The 22,509-nt window shown below is 38.3% G+C and overlaps 1 protein-coding gene across 1 annotated transcript in view; it reads right to left on the reverse strand.

The window, feature by feature from the left end:
- Positions 1 to 22,509, reverse strand: part of LOC660991 (insulin-like growth factor-binding protein complex acid labile subunit) — a 107,657-nt gene that overhangs the window by 66,729 nt on the left and 18,419 nt on the right. The window contains exon 3 of the mRNA XM_015980524.2: positions 5,059 to 5,121. The gene's annotated coding sequence lies outside the window, so the exon portion shown is untranslated. The remainder of the gene's footprint in view (positions 1 to 5,058; positions 5,122 to 22,509) is intronic.

Genomic DNA, 22,509 nt, shown 5'->3' on the forward strand with positions numbered 1-22,509 from the left:
TTCTTCAATAACCTAAAAAAACACATTTAGATGCTCCTCAAGGTTCTGTCCTTGCTCCTCTTTTATTTGACATCTTTATAAATGACATTGTAGAAGTAATTGATATCTTTTGTCTCCTTTATTCAGATGATCTCAAAATATACTGTCTAAATCAAAATCTAATAACAATAACAAATTATTTTGTGTCGATAATTTCGTTTCTTTATTGGGCGTTAAAATTTTGAAAAACCGGCGCCTCAGTAAAATTTTGGTGAAATTTGTTGGAATTGGATTAAATAGTTGATAAGTTTTTGAAAAGCTTGAAATGCGGTGCAATAAATATGTTATTAAAGCCCAAGTAGCAATTTGGCTGGTCAGCGCGGTGGCGAAAATTTAATTAGAACCGCAATGTTAACAAGATCTCTGTAAGCGGCGGTCCTTTGTGCAATAAATATTTGATGGATGGCTCGCCTTGTGTTGTAAATTCGCGAAATGCAATTACAGTAATATCTTGGCGATAAATAAACGTAAATGCATTAGGGTTGATATTTCCAGCTTGATATGTGTTGAGTTTGAGGCTTAAAAGCAGCAGGAGCTTACATTTCAAAGAGATTGCAGTTGAATTTCAGAGACAATAAGGGTGGATTTATGGCTAGATGCTCGATGTTGATATTCAAATAAGTAACGTAAATGAAGGGCTCCATTCATACCGCGCGCCTGTTTTTTCCCAAGGACAGGCTTCACACTATCTTAAGGGCTTTTCGGCGAACAATAAATTCCGCAATGCATGAAAATATAATCAGATGCTTCGCGGCGCGCATTTGTCGTTAATATTGGCTTTACTCTGCCAGACACAGGGGGAGCTTTGCGATATTTTATTAAAAATTCAGTTTAAAAAAATACAATTTCCTTTTCTCCGGAGATTTAAATTAAAGCGACGCCGGGTCCGTAGATAACCCATCAAAAGGATTATTAAAACTTTTCATTGTTTGACTGCCTTAATGGTCAAAACAATAATCCGCCCTTTCTGATTCTCTTCTCCTACGTCTTATCTATTGATTTATTTCGATTCCTAATGGACCAGAGCATTTTATTGTACCGACTTTCGATGTTCCCAATACTTTTGAGGGAAGACACGGTGATTGCTTGTAAGTGCTTTCGGCAATAAAATTTTATTAAGCAAAAACTTTAAATTAGTCAAAACTCGGCGGCAGATGTCTCCTGCTCCCACGACAAATAGATACATCGCTTCCGAGCCGATTTATGTCAGATTTACTTTTACCCGGAATTTTCAATGCATCGCAATTGTTTGCGGTGCCGCACAATGACACAGGAAATTGCCGATCATATCCACAATAACGACAGTTTTGACACACGAAATAGGACAAATCTTGAACACAGAACGCATTCGTGTTTGTACCTGCCCACATTATTGTATTCAGACCGCAACACGGCGAATTCTTTGGCGCTCTACCGCAGAGATTACACAAACGCTTGGCACAAAGTACAAACTCGGACTTTTCGCAAAAACGCCCAAATTCAGAAAAATTGAGCTTTTGAGACAAGTTGTTTTAAGGAACTTATAGTGTTTTTATGTAGAGTTGTTTACTGATAATTTTATGAATGCAACCTGAGTGCCTCAGCGTAGCAGAGAGTTATATTTCATTTTCCAACTTTTGTTTCGACTTTCTCTAAATATAGAGAGATGTTTTACTTTTTGTGCTGTATCGGAACTAATATTTCTTTTAACTGGAAAAGACTGGTCGTGAAATGCAATCTTTAATAAATTTGTGTTGTTTTGTGTCAGAAAAATGTTTTACCTGGCCATTAGGGCCGTGAATTTATTTGCCGAATAAATTAGATGTGAGAAACAACAGGAAAATGGGAGTAGAATTTACAAACCCATTCATCTGACTGAAAGTCATAACAATAGATAACGGCGTCAGTTATAAAACTTCCTAAAGAGCAAATGACGCTTCCTCCGCAATAAACGGAAAAACTACACATAAAAGTCATAATATATGAAGTTGAGGAGAACACATGTATGCGTGGTATTTTGTGTATCGCTAAAAATGCGCAATGCGAGACCATTTTGCAAGAAATTAAATCGCGTAGCCTCGAGCATCTGCATTCGCTCCACTTTGAATGCGGCGTTCCGTATTTGGGATGTGAGGAATTAAAAACGGCCCATAAATGATTAATACCGTGGCCGTTTTCCCGATTTCCGTGTGTCAAGGATGCGGGGGTGAGCGATTTAAAAATGATTCATATCCTGGCCCCTCTTAAATGGAGTTGGCATTAAAATTCTAGTGGCCGGGTGGAGCGTGTTTATCCATTTTTGGCAGCGAAGGGGACGGAGTTTGCCGTCGATATTACAATATTTTCCGGTAATTAAACTTTAAAACTGTTTGATCTGGATATCCAAATATTGATTTTAACAAAGAAGGCAGATGCAAGGAGCTGAATAATGTCAGGTCGTATTAGGTTCAACGGCGAACGGCTCAATGGGGACTCGGGTCTTACCTGAGGAGCGAAACAATAAGGCCGCGGAATAAGAAAGCAAACACTCCATTCTTGCTTTTATATTTGCGTTCAACCGCACCTGGTGTGCCTGTTTCGGCTGCTTTATAGATGTGTAATGATCGAGCTAACGTTCTGCGGATAGCACCCCCAGCTAAAATTGATGAAAATGCAATTACATCGTTCGTTACGGCAATTCTGACAAGAAAGGAAACTTTCGCTTTACACGTTTTTCACACCGGATTTCACGCTGACTTCGCGAGGATCAAATCTATTTAATAACACTGTCTTCATGTATAAACTTTTATGGACCGTATTAACTGTAAATATAAAAATTATTCATAATTGGAAAAGTTTGCAATATTTTGATGGCTTTTCAAAGAAAAGACCAAGCTCGAGGGAGCTTATTCGGCGGATCATTGAAACTTCTGCCTTGGCGAGCTTAAACGCTGATTTAAATAAAATTCTTCGATTAACGGCGGCGGCTCGGCTTAACTGCAGATCAATAGACTTTCCTAACACGCAATTTTAAGGCCTTTTCTTAAAACTAGAAATAAATTTGTTGACACACTTTTTTCTCCTAAATTTTAATGTTTCATAATGTTAATTTTTTTTAGTATTTCTCTTTTCCAGTTCTATAGTTTCTTCAGTTTCACAGTTTTTCAGAGATTTAGAAAATAAATATTTTAAAAGCCTGTTGTGCTTCAACCATACTTTTTTATCCGTTATTTTTGTTAATAAATCTTTCACTAAAGACCTCATTCTTTCCGGATATGTTTAAAATTTCTTCAGTAACCCCAAAAAAAAACACATTTAGATCTGGAGTTAGATCTGGAATTCCTCAAGGTTCTGTCCTTGCTCCTCTTTTATTTGCCATCTTTATAAATGACGTAGAAGTAATTGATATCTTTTGTCTCCTTTATTCAGATGATCTTAAAATCTACTGTCTAAATCAAAATCTAATAATAATAACAAATTATTTTGTGTCGATAATTTCGTTTCTTGATTGTGCGTTAAAATTTTGATGAAATTTGGTGGAATTGGATTAAATAGTTAAATTTTAATGTTTCCTAATGTTAAATTTTTTTAGTATTTCTCTTTTCCAGTTCTATAGTTTCTTTAGTTTCTCAGTTTTTCAGTAGATTTAGAAAATAAATATTTAAAAAGCCTGTTGTGCTTCAATCATTTAATGAATTATTTTGCGAAATTTAAGCTTTCGGTGTAAACTAGCGGCAAAGCATCGGAAACCGTTGAAAGTGAAGTACTGTATCCAATCTTCAAAGAGCCCTAATGCGAGTTTTTGTTGAGCCTCTTGTTTGGAGCAGTTAAAGAAGTAATACGCTTTCAATGAAAAACTTTGAAGAGCATAAGTCTGGTCGGTGTTTGTTTTAAAATAAAATATCAAAGCTGTGCGTGTACGAAATTGAAATTGTGTGGCAGAGAAGAATCATTATTAAACCCGAGCGAAATGATAATTAACCAAATTTGTTTGTGGTGGCCGATTGAGTATAGAACCCGTGTGCAGAAAGCTGTGAAGTAAAATTCCAGCATGCCTACCGCACAAAAAATAATCGTTTATTTTGGGGTCTTTATGAATATTAAAGCCTGGAAGTGAATTCTCCAAAAGAATAAACTCGAGCGAAATGTAACGTTTGACCCGGGGGCAGTTTTTTCTACGGCGGCGGCGGTTCGTATTAGTGGAAAACTCATATCAGAAAGAGCTTTGATCGAACTCCGTCGATGTTAAAATAATTTCGACATGATCCGCAAACATAATATGACGTTTCGTAGTCAAGATTTAAGCGGGAAATGAGAGCTTATCCAATCATAACCCTGCAACTACTCCACCACCCACAATAATAACACTAGCGCACATAAATCCGCACGGTTACAACCCTGGCGATATTTCCAGCGGAAGTCGGCCATGTTTGTGTTGAGTTATTACAAGAGTTGGGAGCGGCGATCATTCTTTGAATGCTCGTGAAAGTTTTATTAAGAATAAGTTGCATGAAATATAGAAAAAGCCACTCATGTCCGGAAGTTTTTTATATTCCTCAGCCACTTTAAAATATATGCGCGCAGGTAAAAGCTCTTAGAGATTGCTTTAGCGATAAGCGCAGGTTATTAAAGCTCCTGTTTTAAGCTTCAGGATATGAGGCTTTTCAGGCAACTAATTTCAGACACGTCACATGTACACCAGCCTGCAAATCAAATGAGACCGAAATCGCCAAGCCATCTTCATTATCACTTTCATTATTATTCATAGAATATTCCAATTTGAACGTGCTCCAAATTTTGAAAACAAAACCACACCACTTAAAAATACGTTTGAACGGTTCGCTCAAACTCCAGCCAAATCTGTTCAAACTTAACGCTTTATCGCTCAAATACCTTAATCGCAAAACATGTAAACTGTAACTAATTTAAACTTCTCCGCAACACTCTGAAAGGGTTTCAAGATCGACAATGGCGATATATAATGTAGCAGCTAATAAAGCTTCAATCAAGGACAACATTTGATATTGTCAACACTGGGAATTAGGGATAAGGATCACTCACCTAGTTTCTGGAACTGAAGCAGGATACTGGAAGGATTCCTTCCACTGGTCCACTGTCCTCGATCTGTCAAACAAACCACACTGTCAAAGACCAACACCAAAATTAACAATAATTCGTTTGAAGCCCAAATATTGACATTTAATGGAACGTGCTAATAGCCTCATTTGATTTTCAGCTTTATACTAACAAAAATGGAAGAAAATTTTACGGTCCAAATCACCGAACATTTCAAGCGAAAAACAACGTAAACATTTTTTACCAGCATACAGGATTTGAAATGCATTTGCGTATTTAATGAGGTTGTAAGAGAACGTTTTGTCTGCAAAAGAGATGAGCAGGATGAGAGAATTGCTGAAAAATCAACAATACGGAGAGTGTTTCTGCGTGGAATATGCGGATCATCTGCGAATTACAATTAATATTTTGCATTGTTTCGTGTAAAGAGAAGGAAATCCCGTTATTACCCGAAGAATGCAGGTGTATCCAATCGAAGCAAAAGTGAGCTTAATTAATATTTCCGACTATTTTTGGCTTAAATTTTATTTCTTCTTTAGATAAGGTGTCATATACATATTTGAATAAAAAATAATGGGTTTACAAATGCGTTAAAGAATCAAATTGTAGATGTTTTGTTAGATTGAATTGAGTTATTCCAAGCCATTAGTCAATGAATCAATCATTTTGTTATAAAAAAGAAAATATTTTCCGCTTACTGAACTGAACACAAAAGATCTGAAATCTGATGACAGTTAAACATTTTAATTAATCTGTTAATAAAAAAAAGTTATATCGGTTTAAAATTTTTGTTTATAAATTCCCACACTTGGAAGCTTTAGTGCGCTTTAAATTTAGTCCAGCACCCAAAATACACGGCAACTAAGATAAACCGCACGGATTGTTCGAATTTTTCTCTTTCTTGTGATAACGTGGCTTATTTTTACCAAGCCGTAAACTGTTGTCCTTTTCTGTTCCTGCAACCTCATTATTCTCGAAATACATAGTAATTTTGCATGCCTGGTGTATACTTTTTTAATTCAGTCTCTTTGCTGGCACATTTGTTCCGTTCACTATCCCGCTCTCACTACACGGGCAATAAATTTCCCTTGATTTGTGGCTTTATTTCGTGTCCAGACATGCGACCTTTTATATTCGTACATTTTTTGTATTCTACACCATCCATTGAATTCTCTCAAAATCGATCGAAAGCTCGTGTGGAAAAACAATTTTAATTAGTACTAAAAGGAGGAGTGGAAATCATCGTTCGTGGAGGAAGTAAATAAGTAGAAATAAATTTGCGTCGGGAGGAAATGCTTTTTCCTTGCATCAATTACGGTTAGCGTCGAGGTCGTCACAAACAAAAATTTAAACCGAGATCCGTCTAATTGGATCCGACTCGGTTTTCTTGTAATAAATTGGAGAAAAATCAGACGCAGACATCTCGAACACTATTTACAATTCTTATAGCATCATTAACCCCGCCATGCTGTAAAACATTGTCGGCATGGCTAAACGAACCGAAACATGCTTTATCTCGAATCATGCTGTAGTCATTTTTTGATTAAATACAGAGGCGAGCGCTGATAAGAACCCGGAAGAAAAGCTTTAAGCCGACTGCAGGAAGCTCGCTCTAGATAGAGCGGGTGGAAAGTGCGGTGGTTTATCTGAGTTAATTGAAACAACATCCTCGCCAGCCTCGTCCAATCAATGCCTAAGAACATGCCATTTCTTGTCGTTTTAATTGAGGCACATCCAATTATCCGGGCCATTGTTGCCCAATCGGCGCCTGATTAAAAAACTTGCCCGAAATCGTAAATTCGCGAAATTTGCTAGGCGAGGTACATTATGCAGCCAATAACCCCGATCGGAAACCGACCGTGGCAATTTTATTTTAAAGATTCAAACGAGGTAGGACCATATTTTGAGTACGACTGTGCTGTAAATTCCGATCAGGCGCCCAAAGGGAATCGAATCCGCCCTCGCTTAGCGCAAATCTTTATTATCGGCACTGTCTCTAACTCAAATATCTTATTGTTGGATTTGCGACTTCATGATTCACTTTGTTTACCGCATTTGCTCGAGCACGAGGTTTACTTAAATCGATGCTGATCCGCTTTTAAATAAACAACAATACGATCTTTCCCAACTTACTTTTCTTTCACTTTTCCATTAAATAGACAGTTTCTCGCTGCTTCACCACCCAAATCCGCACTAAAAATTTCATCTGGAACGAAATTCAAACTCGAACGACACACTCTCCCTCAAAGGTCACCATTTCTTCTGCTGTTATACCTCACACACGTGCACATCCAGCTTACTTATTTATGATGATGGTATTCTTAGGAACACATGTATGCACCTATCACCATTTTAACAAAAGAGTGTTATGTGTACTCTAAATATTTATTACAGAAACAACAATCATAAAACAAATTATCGGACAAGCACTGGTACTTAATTCTTCACTACAAAAATTCATAACTCCAAAACTAAAAATCACAGAGTAAAACGTTTTACTCTAATGAGTTCTCTGTTCATTATAGATATTATATCAGCTTCTCAAGAGATTTAAAATTTTGGTTTTTCATCTGAAATTAAAATTTTATAATATTAGAAAATTTCATTTCTTCACCAAAAAAAATCAAAAACTCAAAAACTAAAAGTCGTAGAGCAAAACGATTTCTTCCTGTGAATTCTGCAGCTTATTCCACGTATTACACCAGCTTTTCACAAGATTTACGTTACGTTGTGAAATTTTGAAATTTTTTGACTAAAGTTAGGGTCGATTGCAGATATATTTTTTGTTTTTGATTTTTGAAAACTCATTAAACTAAATTATTAATTAAGTATATTTTAATATTCAAGCCAGTTTGGTTTGCGGCCCGAACCTACTAACTTTTAAATGAAACATTTTTGAAATGGTATCGTTTGAGGAATAATGAAGAAAGATAAATATTTGTGTCCGTAGCGCAATTGTTGGCGTGGCGCCGGTTATGAAACAATTTCTGAAACAAAGTCATGCCGCCGTCGTTATAACACGAAACAAGCAAAAGTAGGTTATTCCTAAGCCAAAGAGACAGGGTTCCATCAGTTAAGGGTTACACTTAATTTGGTTACAACTCGCCCTATTGTGAGGGATCCTAAGGCTTTCAATTATTTGCGCCTGAAAATAAGAGAAAGAAATCGCAAAGACAGTGCAAAAAAACGTCGCGTTTGCTAAAGACACAATTTGGATGTTACCTCATCTCGACATGGAGCGACTAAAGCAAATAATAATAACGCGCGCACACTTAAGTTTGTAATTATTTGAGTGAAACCGTCGAGGTCTAGTCCTCGATGTGAAATTAAATCCAGACCTTATAATGCTATATTGCGATTGGGGATTAAGAAAAGTTGAAATGAACATTAAATGCAACAGTGTAAAGGGAATCCGGGGCTGTATAAATTTACAATTTAGACGAATTGAGTTCGGTTGTAGCGAGATAATGTAATTAGCCGTATCCTCCGTAACACATCCCCAGTTGTTAAGTTAACGGAGTACAGGGTCCGGGAGGGTAATGAGCCCGGACCGCAGCGGCGGCCCGGTCCTCAGAGGACGAAAGCGTGAAGACCTGACTGAGAGCAATTAGCATACAATATCCCGAGACCTCCACAGTCGCAGATATGGCAAAGGGACGCGATACTAATTGAGTTAGCTCTTGTTGCTCTTAAGAAGGAAATATTTGCGCAAAAATCGAATAAACGTCGGACGTGTCCAATGCACACCTCACGTCACCATGGGTCTAATGCCGCCACCGCAAAGGTATAATTTGGCGGACGTTTCCGCCGAAAAACCGCCGCTTTCCCAGGATAAAAAGCTTATAATGAAATTGGGCAATTTGTGCCAGACCGTGGCAGTAAAAACGGTATTTTACTAGGCGTGAGTTTATATGTTCTACAGTAATTATTTCGCTATCTTTCTCGGGCCTTCAGCCGATTTCGAAAGATTAGGCCAAGTAACGCATCCAAACACCGATTTAGTTGGTCTAATTCCCGCCAGAGGGGTTAAATGACCGCCGCTTAGCTCAAACTACAGCTATCAAAAGGAACAGCGCCGTAAAACATCAGGGGTAGTTAGGTGGATCGAAGAGAGAAGAAATCACTGGCCCGCTTAACTAAGTATAAGTTCACCGGGAAAGGATAAAGCTAATGTACACGGCTCATATCTGGAGACTCGCTGACTGAGCGATAGAAAGAGCTTCACGAAGGTGTTACTAAAACACCCCCTGAGGCGCCGAATCCCCAAAGGCTTTTTGCTGCTGTTTATCTAATGACCACATGAAACGGCAATTTAGATAACTGCCATACACTCCCACACCTAGTCATCAGCTCGCCACGGCTGTAATTATTAATCAATCTACGAAATTTTCCTACTTTACCCTATATTTTCATTAGAGAATGCACGTCCATTCGTTAGCTGGCGGTGGGGCTAAATCATAATTACATAGATGCAATCAGGACATTAAAATACGTGCTAGTCGGGATAAATTTGTTTCCTCTTGCTCATTATGTTAAGTAACTAATTGTTAGCATTAATTTACCCCGAGACGTACATTCTACCGGGTTTATCTCAGATGAACACGTGTGGGATGAGACGAAGGAGAAAAATTTATGCCACCAGTACACGATAAGATATCTCCAGAAATGTAAACTTCCTCATTAAGAATATTTCTCGAAGAATATATTACCACGTTATCAGAAAATAAAAGAAAATTAAGTGGGTAGTAAAGTAATGATTACAGAAGATCTCAACAGCTTTTAGCCATTATTTTCACCTACCCGAATATTTATTTGACCACTTTATTTTGACTTGTGACAAATGGTTATTTGTCAAGCGGTGATAAAAATAATTGTTTTATTAAAACGCTTGAAGACGCTTTTTAACACATTTCCAAATGTACATTTTACAAGTTTGTGTTCATCCTGCCTTACTGACGTAATCCGAAAGGCAATAAAGTCTTAACAGCTTAGGGTGATATTCGGATGTCAAGGCAAACAACTTAGCGACCTAAGAAGGAAAATAAACTACATCATGTCATGTCATCGGCAGCTAGAACTCGCAGCTTCTAGGTGATAGTGCAAGCTCACTATCAATAATCGATAAAAAACCGACATGACACGTTATTATGAACCGTTATCACGTTATCGGTTCGTCGGTGAAGACGGTCGTTTGTCGCTTGGCTTTCTTTTTGAAATTTGTAATGAGGGCCAGCGAGTCCGTCGTAACTCTATATCTCGGGGTAAAGACGTCCAGTAATTGGAGTGGCGCGAGAGGGTAATAGAATAGCTTGATGACGGTATAGTTTATGTAGGAGGTAAAGTAGGGCACAAAGAAAGGCGAGGAGATATAAAAGTGTCACTCGGTGCATGGATGAACCTCGTTAGGACTTTGCCTCCGTATCACGCCACTTCTGCAGGGCTGCTAATGACGCCTGTGCGTCATCACACACCGTGGCAGTGTTTTGTCGCATGGTAATGACTCGGTAATGGTTGTAAGAGCTCACAGACGCCGGGATTTTACACTTGTGAAATACATTATGATTATGAGGCTCGCTTTGTTATTTGTGCCGAGTCCTTTGGAGCGAATTGGCTAGAAGTTGAGAAAAGACGAACTGATGCAGCATTCACAACGAACGGAGAACTCCGTGTACCGGCGACAATGGAGACGACTTTGCCTGTTTTTGTTCATTTAAGTTTCATATTTAGAGATGCCGGGAAGAAGAAGGGACTCAATGGGGTTTGGTTTCATTGTTTTCCACTCATTGTCATTTTCGTCTCACTTGGCACCAGAATGTCTAATAAAGCGCGACGAGAATTAAATGGGACTGTCTCTGTTAATTTATTCCGATGAGCTTGCGGCTTCCAAACGTACTTGTAATTACACCAGGCGGCCCGATTTTATTTATCGTACCTGACCCACACAATAATAATAACCCGATTTTGTAAATTTTTCGCCAGCGCTTGACACGCCCGTGTTCGAAATTCTTCCAGAGCTGCAGCCAACACGAGATTGACACCTAATTATACGTCGTCCCAGTTTTATTTATCCAATTTTCGGTGGGCTGTCCCGGAGCACTCCGTATTAATTTCCTGTCTTTGCATGAAATACGCAGCAGTCACATGAAACCATTCGCATATAATTCACAGTTATTTAGCATGACAATAACTGTCGCGCCAGTGTTATTATCGCAGCTGATGCGTAAGTACAATATCCTAGAGTCGATATAATGGTTTGCAGATTAAATGAACGTCAAACTCTCGCCCGGAGCGAGAGCGAGACGACCCGGAGTCGTATCGAAAGCTCGCTGGAAGGGTATCAGACGAACAATCATCAATCATCGCCGTAAACTGTTATGACGGGTTAGCAGGAGTTTAGCTAAGCGATGACACTACACTGTCTTTGCTTGCTCGGTACGCTGTCTCCCGTTTTTATCAGGTGATTTATTGATATGTTTAGCGGCGATCTGAATTTTATTATCTCGTGGGGCTGATCCCCTTACTCGAGAAAAATTAATTTTATCGATAATGGATTGCTGTGGCACGGAAGTTTTTGCCCCATAAAAATCTGATACAACTATCACACTCTAATAAAATTTATTGAGCGAAATTTCGACCAAACCAGAAAAGGCACAGTGATATTTTTGGAATCGCACGGGACGTTTTAATAGAGATTGACAATGATGTCGATTTTCATATTAATTTAATATAACGGCTATTACAGACATGTCAGCGACAAAATATTCATAACTTGTCGATACGTAAATAGGATGCCAACTCACAAGGATGTTAGCAGTCAAAAGTCTGCCGTCATTAATTTATTAAAAGAGGCTTTCACGGATTCGGGACGCCTATTTGCCAGCTTAGACCGACTTGGTCAAGTTTGGAGTACTTTACGTTAAGTTTGCTCCAGGTGGGTTAACTAAGCAACCAAAAAATATTTCATATTATAAATTAAACCATTATTATAAATAAAAAAGGGCAAATAATGGAAGCTAAGATCGAACCTACTAAATGTTTCATTCGTGGAAATTACACAAAACTGAATAATGAATTAGCGAGACAATATTTACAATTCTTTGCACTTCCATCTCGAAGAAGAGGAAATTAAACAGGGTTTTCATTTGCGGCGATAATTGAAAAGTAGATTGAAAGCCTTTAATAAACTTAGTTAAATTCATGTTGACCGCACTCGAATCGAGCTCTCTGTTTGTACACTTGACATATTTGCATTCCATACGAGAGCTGCCATGTCGCATTAAACAGTAATCTTGCTCGTGTGCAGTCAAAATCAAACACCCCTCCGGCCAAAATTTGCGTTTGACAACAGCCTAAGGGAGCATATAGGGGTAATTTTTAATGCGCTTTGAGTATTTGACGGCTAACTCCCAAGGTACGAAAAACAAGATGCAAATGTAAACATTGTGCAAATGCAAATGTGTTAGGTTAGTAATTAGTCGCGAATATGGGTCGAGCAGTCGCTTGTTGCCGGGGCTTAACGGTGGTGCACGCTGTGGATGAATAAGGTCGCCTGTGATATCTCTGAAACACAGCCAGGACGTACAGATAACGCGTGCTAGGGGTGTGATTAATTGTAAACATGTTACACCAGCGGAGCAAATAACCCAGCCCTGGATTATTGCAGCTAAACACACCAAAGTTTACAGTTTTTGACGTGTTTTGCCCAAAATTATGATTAACTGTCCACTTTCATTGGGAGACAACTTACATGATTTTTTTGTCCGGCGTTTTGATCATCCAAATTGGCTGCAAAGAGTCGTTCCCACACAAGTGCCATTTCTCAATATTACTCCGCATCCAACATTAATTCGAGACCTTCTCGAAGTGATCATAAAATTTTTATGACCTCTAAATTTCCTCTCCTACGTATTGCATTTGAATTGGGGAGCGTCCAGGGGTTGAATAATTACCGAATATTACTTACTCTTTGTCTTGGCCCGGAAGGGGAGCAGTAAAATTTGCAGTAAACTTATCCCTAGGACGATATGAAAATTGTTGCCCTTCAGTAGCAAGTCTGAGTAAATGTTGGTTTATTTCATTTTGATGAAATTGATTTGTTGGCCGTAAAGAAGACTTAACTACCTTTCTGACACGATTAAATTTGGTACAGGGGAATTTTAAAGCGCCTATCAACGCTAAGTGTATTAAAAATAGAAAGGGGCGATCATTTTATTACCTATCATAAATTGCAAGATGTGAGGATGGCGCGTCTCTCAAATTGGGTTAAGCATGTTTTGGGAAAAATTCTAGGATTCGCTAATCTATCAAGGGGTTAACTCGTCGACTCATCACCGTTTCCGTTAAGCTTGAGGGTTGCACGCTATCTAATAATCACGCAGCTCGAAACTCAATTTACCATAACTCTTATAATCAGGATCCGTTGAGGAATAAGCGGTATCTTAGAACCCCGACTTGTCTCGTTACAAATGCTTTGCAATCAAGATCAACAGTAGTTGGCGATGTTGCTGCAATCTTAACTCTGGCACACAAGGAACTTGTAAACAGTGCCAGCGAAACACCAAACTAGCGACCGGAAGTATTCCGGGCTGTGTTTGTCTCATTAGGAAATCAAACAGCGGCTCGAATTTATAGGTTTTGCTAAGTGCTGATGTTTGGCTGCATAGTGCCAAGACACGAACAACGAACTAAATGCTGCAAATTTGGCAACACTACTTTATATTTTTCCCATATTTAGGTTTACTGCAAATGGCAGTCGGTCACATTATTTCGCATGCATTTATTTATATTTTAATGACGTGGCATTATCAATTGTGGCTTTAAAATTTAATGGGAAATACTGCGTTGTCATAAACGTGATGTGATCATTAAAAATATAATATGCATTTATATTGCTTCCGATATGTCATAACTTCCATAAATTGGCTGTCTGCCGTTAAAAATGCAACAAAAGTAAGTAATGTCTGTTTATTTTATCTCGAAACTTAATTTAACGAAGAGTATTTGCGAAGTGTTTCATCTTCAACCTCCAAAACCTGCAAGAAATTAACTGTTTGCACGTTGGGCAATGCAAATGGAAATCTCTCTATTGTGCAAATTTCCTATCAAAATATATTAAAGCGTAAAAATCCTTTATGAGGTCGTGATAAATCAGCTTTAAAATTTGATAGTTAGCCTTTGTAGCGCGATATTTTTCGCAATGCTATTTGTGTAGCTTTCATCCTAGTTGTAAAAATATTTAGTAAATATTTGTTTCATAAATTTAATTCGTGTGTAAATCACATTGTAGCCGTGTTTGCGAGAGGATTATTTATTAAAATATTGCAAATATAATATCGCCGCACAGTACCGAATTTTTTCGGCAAACTGTTGACATCATGATTTGTTAGTTTAACCATAAGCTCGCCAAATTTAGATCAAAACACCACCAAACACTCAGTTTAATTAAACTGCAGCCGCTGAAATCATTATCGTCGACCTGAAACATCACCGATGCAATCTCGTTTCGACCATGAAACATTTGCCATTTTGAAGATTTAATTACATTAAAAGTATCTAAGCCTTCGATGGGGTAAAATAGTGAGATACTTTTTTAAAGAGGGGCTGTCTTCAACACGTAATTAAGTGTCCCTGAGCCTGAGTAGGTTATAAATCTGTCCCAGTGACTTCATTAAACAAAGAGTGTGCTCGAGGAAACTTCATTACGGCCTTGTCGGCTTGAGGTTTCAATTAATATCGATTCGTCGGATTGTTTCGTGTCTCTTGGCCAAAATTAAGCCAAAGCTACACCGACGTCAACTTCCTGGCACTAGCTGAAATTTTACAAGCATATGTCCTCGGCATTTATTTTGATAATTAAATCTTGTCAGGGTGGCGGAGAAAGTCCTAATCGGGTTATACTTGAACGAAGAAGTAACTCTGGGTTGGCACGGTTTTTCCGCAGGATAACGTAAGAAAAGCCTGAATCGTGATTAAATTATTACCAAGAGAATGATGGGATCAGCTAACGACTCAGTAAATTGTTCCTAAACAAGAACGGATTAATGCAAAATTTGTAATACTTTAGACTGGATAAGGGTGCTCGAAATTAATTCGGAAATAGTACACCAGGTCGTCCATGACTGGCGACAAGCGACACCACTCAAATCAATTGGCGACTTTTAAAGTGGATGCCCGCATTCCATTAGCGAGATTACGGATTGTTACGAGACTTGAGAGATTATTCGGGATTCTGGTCAGTGACATAAGTGCTGTCAGAAATAATAAAATCAGGGGTGAAAGTTGGAAATCGCGTCAACCAACTTTCCTCAAACTTTTTTTAATGAGATTACTTCCATAATCGCAAAAAACTAATAAAAGCACAGACAACGAAAAAACGAAATTGATCTGCTGCCAGCAGAGCACATCTAGACGTATTTTTATTAACGCGAATTAGAAAATTCTTTGAAGTTGAATCCAATGTTTACAGAATTTAAAATAGCGGCTTTTTCAAGTATTGGATTCTCTGCTACCACTTCTCGGATTTACACCCTACAGGCATCAGCTCAATAATGTTTAAATTCATGTAGTTGATATTCTGATCAGCTGTTAGAAAAATTTCAGATAAAGTTCGAGCTTATTCTTTGATAAAACATCGATTCCAACTCCTAACTTATAGTTGCATTTAACCCTTCTTTATGATCGAAGCTTCTTTGTTCTTACGAAACGTGTTTCTCTTTAAACTTCGCCTTAATATTAGCGATCACTTCAAACATTTGTCTAAATCGTAGGTAGGTACTCAAATTTTTTTAAAGTTTTATTTATTTAAAGCTCGATAGAATTTTTGTATAACGTTGGTTTAAAAAAGGTTATTGGTAGCTCTAAAGCCACAAGAGTCTATACAGAGTACGCAGTTAATTGATACATCAAACTACTCAATTTTTTGCTTCATCTGACAGCCAGATCCCCTTGAGTAATTAAGAGATAGGGAATATTCAGTTCTTTTAATGAAAAGTTATTGACCGGTTAAGGCCTTATAGAATTTCATTTTTTTGAGGTGTATTGTTAACAGAGAAATTACATTTTTATTTTTATTGAGAGTCAAAAGTTGGTCTGTTTTTAGGATTTTTGAAAACTGCGAAGATTCCGGAGAATGTGTACAATGGGATTAATTTCCTTGTTCAATCTTTGAACGTTGTAAAGAATTGTAATGCACCTTTGGCAACAAAACGACGGGCGTTAAGAGAAAACAAGATAACAAAAGAAACAGGCCCATTCATAATTAAGTAATCCAGATTAATTCGGAACAGCGGCGCTTTTTTATTGGCTGCGAGTTATAGGGGTAATTGCGTTCCTTTGACATAATGAATCAAAAGTAATTAAAATTTGCGTACAAATTTAAATCGCGTTTGAATCTTGAGAAGTTGGGGAAAAATGGCACCGAAGCTCGCCTTCAAACCGCCATATAATAATTGCACACAAAAGGCAATACCGTTAGGTTAGTGTCAGGATAAGACAGATTTGGAGCGGGTTACCGGATTCGCCCGGATTAGAATAAAAATGAATGTTGTGTAAAGTAGGCGGCGACAATCGGAAATAGTCCGGATTAAATTGCTCAGATTTGGAGAGCTTACAAAACCGGAGCGTATCGTTAATGCGTTTTGGATGACAGTTTCGTTTTCAAATCTGCATCAATATTCTTGAATAAACTCCTGCCTACATTGTGGTCTTATTTATCGACAATAACAGTTAACGCTACGAATGGAGGGCCTAATTTATGGGCGGCATAAAGACGCTACGACCGTATAAATAACGCCGCAAACGTAGGTCGACCCACCGAGGTGCGATACGACCATAAAGAAGAAATGGCAAATTAATTTCAACGTGTTCACGCCCTAACGTATGTCCGAAAATAATTGGACATTTTGTCTCTTTCTCCAAATCTGGCAGTTGTTTTAATAACAATATTCTCCTGCGAGTAATGCAAGTCATTCGCTGGCAGGTATTCGGTTTCTTTTTGTGGTCGTAGACAATTTCGTCTGACGATTTCCTGCAAAATTGTTTACGGTCAGTGAGTTTCTATTTTGTTTCGAAGAATCCCTAATAAAGCTAGAGTAAACACGTCCAAGAGAGGAAATACAAACACTTGAATAATCACTCCTAACTGGTTCTGCCAATTTAGATTGATGTTGCAGGAACGTAAACGTTGGGAAAGATCTTTTTCCAGCTTACGAAAATATAAGTGGTTTAATAAAAAGGGCAAATCTCGTGTTAATGTAATTTGTGGGGAACGAGTCATGCGTTAAACGAGCGCTATACTTGGAGGGATTTGCGGTGTTTGCAGGAAGGAGTCTTAACTAGCCTTGCGGCTAATTCGGAATTGTGTAACAAAACGTTTCGTTTATGAAAATCCGTTGACAGAATTTGTGCTTGTTTATTTAAATGTTCCTCAAATTTTTGTGGAATAGTGAGTCTAAAAATCAGGAGATTGCTTGGAAGCACGGCTATTAAAATTAATCTATCCGACGATAAATCCTTGGGCGAATATTCTCGGAGGTATCACGAGAGGCACGTTACCTGTCATTATAAATTATTTAGCGCGGTTATTTTAGATTAAGACGTTTTGCGTATCTGCAGAAAAGCTGTGGAAGTGCGCTAGGATTAATCCGGCGCGCTGAAAGCCTTAGAGGGAGTCCGTGTCCTGTTTTTCATCCTTTATCAAAGCTTTGTTTCGGAATTTCGACACACCTGCCGAAGCTTTCACATATAATTTTAATAAGCGTCAGCCGGGCTCGAATTTACGGCGGGTTTTCTATAAACCCAAAAATGCCGCCCATCGTACCATAAACTTTTCTTCACTAGGCCAAATTTTAACCGACTTTCCCGGCAGTAAAACCAACTTTATTCAGTTTTTTGTGCGTGTCACACGTGCGACGGCAATCCTTATATTTCATGACCACCTGGTTGTGATTGTTTTGCCATCGCAACTCCGCCGGTTGCCGCCGTTCCTAGACTAGTTTTTGCACTTTTCCCATCTCAACTTTGATAAATGTTATTACAAGGATATCCGGACTTCGACATGTGTATTACGTCGATGTAAATCGACTTTAAACAAGCCTGCCTTCTACAAACGTCTCTAATTCAATTTCAGCCAATGTGCTCATATTTTGCTACCTTCCGAGGCATCTCCGAATCACTTATTAAAACATTTTCCGCCTCCAGAATAATCTCTAATTAAAAATTCCATCTGTAGTGAACTTAATTATAACAAATTGCCCAGAAATGAAAACAAATTTCTTTAATATCATAAATACGAAGTCAGCTAATTAATGCGATCAACCGTGATCAGTAATATAATAAGACCTAATAGAGGCTCGCCGACATCGGCTGTGGCGTTACAAACTCAACCTAGATTTTTAAAATCTAAACACAGTGTTTAGAAGAGCAGTGGTAAATATGTATACCATTATAAATTATTATCCTCTAATAATACCACAATGAAATACATACATATAAATATGTGATTTCATTAAATTTAAATACTCCGAAAACAAATTGGAATAATAAATATGCAACATTTAACTGATTTGTAACTGCATTATACTAATGGCAGATAATACAATTTGTTTGCTATTTCAAAAAATAGTTTGTGTGCAATTTGTAGCTAAATGTGGAATTTTATTTCCTATGAGAAGTCAAAGGAATAAAATCTCGTTATTGGTATAAAATAAACTGAAAATTTTGTACACCGAGGGCAATAAGCGTCTGTAGTGAGCATTGCATAAGTTGCGACTAGTGATCGCAACATTTTAAGCGTCATTTAAAAAGGAATTGGAAAATCGTAGCATATGCAAGCAAAGATTGGATGCCAGATGTATTTTCTTTGAATGATTTGCTTCAGTGTTTGAAGTATCAGTGGCTTTTGAGACGAGTTAGAGCATAAATAGTCCATTTAGGTTTTCCATCGATCAAACTTTTTGTATCGGTTGAATAAAAACGCAATTTGTAAGGTGAAATTCGCGATCGCATGAGTAGAGCGATTTTCTCAACAAGTGCACACTTCTAGCGAAGGATCTGATTTAAAGCTGTCTGGTAGTTTTTCAACCATTGTTATTAAATAAGTGTGAAACGAAGCGGAAGTAATCGGAACAGTCTGTTCCGAAATTTGAAAAAGTTCCCGGAGTGGCATTCCGGGTGTCCTCTAATAGAAAAGGTTTTGAATTTAGTAGTCAGGTCTTGATCGCTTTAAATATTTGACTTGAGTTTTTAAGATTTGTGCTCGGGCGGTTTCAAAGAATAAAGAGCTTGCCAAATTTTTAATTCGTTCAGCCGCCGTCGGCGCTACTGTTCCGGAAACTCCGGCATCTGCTGTTCGGCTGGCTGCTCTGATACAATCATCACCGCAACTTGTACCAACTTTACAGATATTTTGCTCAACGACTCAAATTTAAAGTTGGAACAAAAACGAATCTTTTGTCCGAGATTAGCTCCCCTTGGAATCGGCAATTTCTGATGAAATCTGGGGCCCTCGCCCCGCATAATAATTATATTAGACGCGTCTACATAATCTGGTAAACACTTTGAAAGATGCAAATACCCCCGTTATAAACGAGCCGTCATTTTTCCTCCCCAACGTATTATGGACGAGTATTAGTTAGAAAATTGCAGCGCTGATGGATTTGGCTCGGTTTAATTAAATTCTACCACTTCCGCCTTTCGAAAAACTTTCCGAAGGTGGTGGCAACACTGCGGAACTCATTATGGAAATAACTCGCGGTGAACCAACTGGGAGAAACACGGAGGTCCTCATTAGGTCGTATTAAAGGCGAGTTATGGCGACTTTTTGCTGAAAAGGACACTCATCTCTAGTTATTGCGGAATTTGTTGGGATTTTTTAACGAGAGACTCGCTCAAATCGCGATGCTCCAACGACTTTTCAGAGATTTATACCGCCTCTGACAAATTGCAAACATAATTATCAAAACCGGCAATAACTTTTAATGATTCCAAATAAATTCGCCGCAATTTACATCGCTGACATTTTATTGCTTATCATTCATGCCGCTTAATTTAAACGATCTCGATAAACTTCCGAGCTGCACTAATTGTTGACACATCTTTACAGCACAAACTTCAACTTCGGTAATAACTCACTCAAATTTCATTTTGCCCGCTCAAACGGAATAACAATATTTACGATTGACACACTCCACTATTTACACGTACCTCACTCACTTACCCGCTTTATAAACACCACATCTGGTATTGATTAAATTCCATTACCTGCGTCAAGCTTTTATCACGCGGAAATTGCCCCGAAAAACACAAATTTAATTTAAATATTTCTTCCCCTGAAGAGAAGCAGTTTTTAGGTCTTCATGGTTGCGTTTTTAAAAAAATCTCTCAACAACGGACACCGGTGGAGAATCTTTAATTGTCCGTTGTGAAGAAGTGTTCATTAATGAGAGGTGGACAATTTCAAAATTTAAATAAATAATTTTAAGCATTATGCCATAAACTACCCTTCAAACATTGAAATTTAAAATAGCAGCAAATATATATTTTACAAAAAAATGTTTTACTCGTACGCAATTCTTGTATAAGTGACATAATTTCAGGGATTTTTAACAAGTTCAAAATATTCAGACAGCATGCGTTTACTGTGGTCTTAACGTAAATTTTTTCCTTTATTCACAACCGTCTTCGCCAATCTTTGTAACACGTTTTTCAAAAAGAAATACACTCATCGATATCTAATTACAATTTGCACCACAATCTTTTGGTTTGTCCGTTGTAAGAGATAAATTTATATAATGTTATGGAAATTTTTTTGTCCGTGCCCGCTATACAGAGGGTCCGTTGTAAAGAGGTTTTCCAATACTTTTGTTGCGTTCCTACAAAAGTGTCCGTTGTGAAGAGGTGTCCGTTGTCCAGAGAGGTTTTACTGTCGCAGGTTATTGGAAAAATCAAAGTTTTTCCTTTGTTATTTTACGAAATGCCGGTTTCATCCGATTTGCCTAAATTATTACTTAGTTGGTATTAGACTGAACAAACACGAAGTTCATGCCGGAATTTGAATAAAAATGTGCATGTGCGCGTATTTTGCAGCGAGTATGTTGTTTCTGATTGAAACTTTGCGAATCTGTTCGGCAGACTCGAACCTGTATCAATTTCAGCGTGGAATACGATAAAAAGACAATATGTTTGTTTTGCATAAAACCGAACGCAGTTTGGAGGAGCTCTTGGATTTATTCGTATAATAAAACCGAGTTTACTAAAAAGACATGCTTCCAAGAAACCGTCATAGATCACCGAGAATCTCATGTGAAGAGCCCATAAATTATGGAAGTAATATGAGTTTTATTTGTGGAGGAGAGAGTAAGATATTCGAGGGCGGCATCACACCTCTCAGAGATTGATATGACGTCATGGCATGCACGGCACACTCAGATCAATCAAGCCAGGAGCGTGTTCGAAAAGCAGGCTGTGTGCGTGTTTCAGAACACGCCCGGTGCGTGATGACCGGCCACGCTAGCGTGTTGGAGGACTTTTAATCCGTCTTACTTATAAACTACATTAGCACCGGCGAGGAACTCGCTCCAAATGGCTGTGTAATTGATTTAATTGCATGGGTTTTTCAGGAGTTTCGACGGTCGCGTGTGCCATCCTGCTGAGATTGGCAGGAAATCATTTTTCAGCGCCTCCCGAAACTTCATTTTTATTAAGGATTTTCCCGTATCGCGCGATCTCTGCACGTAATTGCTTCGGCAAGTCTTATTTTTCCTGCCGGTGATTTATAATGGTGTTGTTAATTAATAACGCGCTTCCCCAAAACCACGGGCTTTGAGATGATTCAAAATTGCGTCTTCCAGTAAAAACTGGTGGGTATCGAGTAAGATTGATACGTCTGAAGGCTGGGGTCCCGGTCGAAGGGATTTGGAGGTTTCAATTAGAGGTAATACAGCAGGTTGAAAGGAAGCAGCGAGGGGTCATATGGACAGGTCGCGTGCTGATTAGTTGAGCTGTCGCACACAAGATGGATTACCAGGATAACGTGTACTTGCTTATCACCAGCAACGAAGGAACGAGCATGTAATTATCGTCGGTGAGGCAGAAAAATCAGAGCAAAAAACGCAGCAAGCAGGCGGATTATCTGATTGAAAACTAAAATTCCCTGCTTATCTCACGACTCGAAGAATTGCGTGAGCCAATTTACCCAAGAATCGGTTTCACCGTAATCATATTCACACCTACTAATTTAAATTACTTCATTCTTTCGTCCCTTGTTAAGTTCTACCCACTTTCTGCGGGTGCGTGTCGCAGTAATTAAATTCCTGCTTTGCCCGAACTATTCATTACCTCCAAATCAAACATTAATGGTGATCACTTATTTGATTAGCCACCGCATTCGCATTACACACTTCGATGGCTGTACAAGACTCGGCCTCGATGAGCAATTTC

This window comes from Tribolium castaneum, chromosome 5, assembly GCF_031307605.1.
Source record: "Tribolium castaneum strain GA2 chromosome 5, icTriCast1.1, whole genome shotgun sequence".
Taxonomy (NCBI): Eukaryota; Metazoa; Arthropoda; class Insecta; order Coleoptera; family Tenebrionidae; genus Tribolium; species Tribolium castaneum.